The 5,404-nt window shown below is 40.6% G+C and overlaps 1 non-coding gene across 1 annotated transcript; it reads left to right on the top strand.

The window, feature by feature from the left end:
- Nucleotides 1-2,716: 2,716 nt before the first annotated feature.
- On the top strand, nucleotides 2,717-2,835 carry LOC145405932 (5S ribosomal RNA). The gene has a single exon (XR_013898469.1). It is a non-coding gene; the product is annotated as a 5S ribosomal RNA (ribosomal RNA).
- Nucleotides 2,836-5,404: the final 2,569 nt, after the last annotated feature.

The following is a 5,404-nucleotide window of genomic DNA, read 5'->3' as shown; positions in this document are numbered from 1 at the left end:
TCAGCAAGTGAGTCAGTGTTAGGAGGAGGGTTATTGTTATTTATGAAATAATGGTTGACATAGCAGGTTCATGTCATGAGAGTTGCTAGTTACGTGAAACTGTAACTCAAGGAAGGACAAGGTTGTACTGTTATATTTATGCAGAGTAATTATGTGGAAAATGCTTGGAATCTGATATAGAACAGTAAAGCATGCGGTGAAAATTCAGGAGAGCTTTGTAGTTTATGATTAATGTATTTTAAATTATCTTAAAATGTTATCAAACTGTGATTATAGTTCTGCTGCGGTATTGTATAATTTTGATTATCGGTAATTTTTTACCAAATGGGCGTGGCTTTTCCATGTTTTCTATTGAAGTGAGTCTTTCACAGGATAATAGTTATTACTCCTGGATTACCACAGCTACTGGGCATCTTTACAAACTTAGCTCAGAATGCTATAAATGAGGATCTAGAATACATAAATATTCCACTGATGTCTGCAAATGGCTGGCCATATTTAACTTTCCTAATGAGCATTTTTTAATTTGAAAGCTGACTGTCAAATACATATGTGGTTAGGTTGTAATAGGTCTAGTTGGATCCAGAATGCATAAATATTTCACCGATGTTTACAAATAGCCGGCCATATTTAACTTTCCTAATGAGCATTTTTTAATGTGAAAGCTGACTGTCAAATGCATTTGTGGTTAGGTTGGATGAGGTTTAGATTGGTTAGGTTAGGTTTGGCTGAATTATTAATTTTCCCATAGCTATGACATGGGATACACTGGCCTGTCTAGTCATAACGACAACTGGTAAACAATGTGGCCAGTTGGAGAGATAGACGGTTAACACTGCCGTGGTCAACCTGGCCGCTTCATTTAATACCGAAAAATAGGTATATTTTGTCTTTTTCCAATCACTTCTTATAGTCACAATTCAGCAGGTACTGTATGTGTGTTGCATATGTACTGAACTTACCTTGAGATCGTGAGTTTATTATAATATAGGTGGAATTGCCGTTCCTGTTTGGTAAAGAATTGCGTTTGATTATTACTGACTCATTGGTTACATGCAGACCTAGCCAAACAAGAAGAAACCCAACTACAGAAGTAAAATTCATTGATCCTAATCATGGTGTCGTGTCTGTAGCATTAGGTATTGCCTAAGATTAAAGTGCAACAAATGAGCAGTGCCCTGGTGAAACAGTCCATGGCATTATCTTTACATTGTGAGGCAGTTCGGTGCTGTATATACCTTCCATTACAGTATAGATAGGTACATAGAAGGGGCACTACAGTATTTTTTCTTTTTCAAGAGATTGATCTGAAATGCCTTGCAGAATGTTTTTACCACATAAACTTTATGGTGAAAGAAGATAGCACCACTTTATATATATTTTGGTTCAGTTGAAAATATCAGCAAAATTTTCTTTAGTGCACTATTTGTCTCATTTTTCTTCCCTTAAGATGTTTTTAATATTTTGTCTCAACCCCTTTAGACTGATTATGGACTGTGCAGCTCAGTATCTTTCTCTTGCTACCTGTTGCCAATTTTACTTAGCTCTATTGAGAGTTTTTTATTCAGTATCTTTCTCTTGCTACCTGGTGTCAGTTTTACTTAGCTCTATAGATAGTTTTTCAATAGGATCGGTCACAATTAGCCTTCATCGACCCCTTCAGTGTGAGAGATAGCCTACAGTAATCCCTGAATTATCCGATGTAATAGAGCCGAAGGGATATCTGGATATGGACTGTGTCTGGATGTGGAGCAATATCCTCAACAATACCCATACCCTGCCTGTACCCAACCTATATGTGCAGTACCCCTCTTAATTTTGGCAGTGGTCGATGGTCTTTTGGCTGTTTTTAGGCATCAAAACACACATTTGAATATGCAGTATAATCCTAAACTAAGAAAATTCATAACAAACTCCCCCCCAAAAAAAAAATATATATATATATATCAGGATACACAGTTACCCTTCTAATTTTGGCATTGTTCTGTGGTCTTTGAGCTCTTTTCAGACATCACATTGGACTATGCAGTTTAATCCTAAACACTAAGAGAACAGTGAAAAAAAAAAAAAAAAAAAACCATTATGTACAGTACCCCTCCTAATATTGACAGTTCTTTGCGGTCTTTTGGCTGTTTCTTGACATCAGAACAATAACAGTGAAAAAAAAAAAAAAAAACATTATGTACAGTACCCCTCCTAATATTGACAGTTCTTTGCGGTCTTTTGGCTGTTTCTTGACATCAGAACAATATGCAATATAATCCTAAACACTAAGAAAACACTGCATAAACAAGAACAACAAGAACAAAACCTACCTATATGCACAGTACCCCTCCTAATTTTGGCAGTGTTCTCTGGTCTTTCTGCCATATTTAGACATCAAAACACGCATAATAATATCCAAACTAATGCAAAACACTAAGGAAGCAGTGCAAAGAAAAAAGCAAAAATCCATGGAAACCCAACCTATATGTACAGTACCCCTTGTAATTTTGGCAGTGTTCTCTGGTCTTTCAGCGTATATAGACATCAAAACACACATGGAAATATCCAGTGTAATGCTAGACACTAAGAAAACAATGCATAAGAGAAAAAAAATCCCCTATCTATAATGTACAGTGCCCCTCATAATTGTGGCAATCTTTTTCGGTCTTTCAGCTATGTAGACATCAAAACACATTTGGGAATATCCAATGTAATGCTAGACACTAAATAAGCAAACGGCCATGCCACGTTGAGTACACCGCTTCCCGTCCGATCAGCGAAGTTAAGCAACGTTGGGTCTGGTTAGTACTTGGATGGGTGACCGCCTGGGAACACCAGAGGCTGTTGGCATAACGTTCTCCCTACGTGTCAAGTGGGGTTGGTGGAGGATTAGTGCCCTCCCTGTAAAACAATTAACTCTAAGCCCTTGGCCACCCCGTTTGGGATACATGGCGTCTGGCAATGAATGAATGAATGAATAAACAACAAAAATCTACAAAACAATCACTGAAGACTGTTACAAAAACAGTTAAGTTTCTGAAACACTGAGTGATGGCTGCTTCTATGGCACACACACACAAAAAAATCCGCAGCCAAATTTGCCCCCGGAAATTGGTTTTGTTGGTATAAACTGTATAACATCACCTTCGATGGTGTTTATATTATAAGATAATAAAAACACAAAACTGGTAAGTAAAAGTACAGAGTTGCAGTGAGAATAAAGTTGTTCAGGAGTAAAAAAATACCTTCAAATAACTTCCCAACATCCTCTTACCTGCACCGTGCAGAGCTAAGCATACAGTATGTCTGGATGCAGAATTTTGTGTGCTTTCTCCTGGTGGTTTTGGAGTTATGATACAATTAAAAGTATTTGCATAAATTGCCAAAAGCTCTTATAGGTGGTAGTTGGCACAATGGTGGGATAAGACTTGGGAACAGGGAGGGGAGGGAGACAAGCCTGGGCCCTGGCAGCTGGGAGCATGGAAGGGGATGGGGGGGGAAGAAGTGAGGCTAAACAGAGGACTTCGACCATTCAGTGAGGAGGCAGACTGGCCTTTTCAGTAAGCTTGTGGGTTGCGGTTGGTAATACTTGCGTGCTGGCACTACATTACCAGTGATCCTGGTTGCCGGATGACTTTGGCCATTCAGTGGGGAGACGGATGGGTGTTTGCAGTCAGCTTGTGGGTTGCGGTCGATTTTACTCACGTTTACGAGTGATCTTGGCAGCCAGATGACTTTCACCATTCAGTAGGGGCCTGGACATCTATTTTAGCTCAGCTTGCGCGTTATGGTGTATTACCTGTATGTGAACAGAGAGGCCAGCATGCCACCCAATGGACTTTTTTTACATTGTAGGTTGGCTGGGCGCCGGTGCTGGAGCTTTTATGTCCAGTTACGGACAAATAAATCCTGATACGGACAAAATAGAGCCAAGGCCTAACATCTGCATACAGAGCATGCCCAGATATGGAGCAACTGGATAATTGAGGGATTACTGTACTTTCTAAGTTGAAATTTGTCTGGTGACAGGTTACGGTAGCAAAACAGAAAATACTGTACATTCACTGTCCTTTCACTGATCCACCTGATGAACAAGCCTACATCTTTTCTATCCTTAATGACCTAGAGCAGCTTGTACAGCACCCTACCCATATCCCTGACCACATTGGAGAGAGCTCCAACATACTTGACCTCTTCCTTACAACTAATCCTTCTACTTACTCTGTTAATCTTTCCCCTCCGTTGGGCTCCTCCAATCACAACCTTATTACCTGAACCTATCCTATTGTTCTGGTACAGCCTGTGGACCCTCCAAATAAATGTCGTCTGTGGCACTTTGGAGCTGCAGATTGGGAGGCCCTCAGACAGTACTTCTTTGATTTTCCATGGAATGATTATTGCTTCCATGGCCAGAAGCCATCTGAATGTGCTTTGTGCATTAAGGAGGTCATTCTCTCTGGCATGGAAGCATACATACCTTTCTCATATCCTTTTGACTAATGCAAGAAAGCCTTGGTTTAATCACGCTTGTTCTAATGCTGTCTGCAACAAGGAGAGGGCCTATGAAAGGTACCAGAGCCAACCCACCCCTGAATCACATCTTTTTTATGTTTCTGCCTGGAATCGTGCCAAGTCTGTTCTTCGCACTGCTAAAAATAATTTCATCCGTACTAAGTGCTCTCAACTCTCGAACTCGAATTCTTCCCGCTCCTTCTGGCACCTTGCCAAAAACCTTCTAACAACTTTACCTCATCATCCTTCCCTCCTCTTTTCTATTCTGATGGCTCTGTAGCTATTTCTTCTACCGATAAAGCAGATCTCTTCGCTCAGACTTTCTCCTCCAATTGCACCTTAGACGATTATGGTGCTGTTCCTCCATCACTGCCTCCCTCAGACTTCCTCATGGCTGACATTAAAATTTCAGCTGATGTATTTTCTGCCATCACTGGCCTCAATACTAACAAGGTATATGGGCCTGATGGAGTCCTTCCTGTTGTCCTCAAGAACTGTGCTTCAGTGCTTACACCCTGCCTAGGTAAACTCTTTCGTCTTTCTCTGTCAACTTGTACCTTTCCTTCTTGCTGGAAGTTAGCACTTAATCAGCCAGTCCCAAAGAAGGGTGACCATGCCCAACCCTCTAACTATTGTCCAATTGCTTTAACTTCCTGTGTTTCAAAAGTTTTCGAGTCAATTCTTAATAGAAATATTTTAAAGCATCTTTCCTATCACAACCTTCTTTCTGATCGTCAGTATGGGTTCCGTCAGGGACGCTCCACTGGCGATCTTCTCACCTACCTGTCAGACTCCTGGTCATCCTCCTTTCGGGACTTTGGCGAAAGCTTTGCCATTGCACTTGATAGGACAGGTTAAGGTAATAAGGTTGTGATCGGAGGAGCCCAACGGAGAGAAAAGATTAACA

The sequence above is a fragment of the Coenobita brevimanus genome, chromosome 68 (assembly GCF_032717465.1).
Source record: "Coenobita brevimanus isolate Jiangsu-jjx chromosome 68, ASM3271746v2, whole genome shotgun sequence".
NCBI lineage: Eukaryota > Metazoa > Arthropoda > Malacostraca > Decapoda > Coenobitidae > Coenobita > Coenobita brevimanus.
This window is presented reverse-complemented; position numbering and strand designations above follow the sequence as displayed.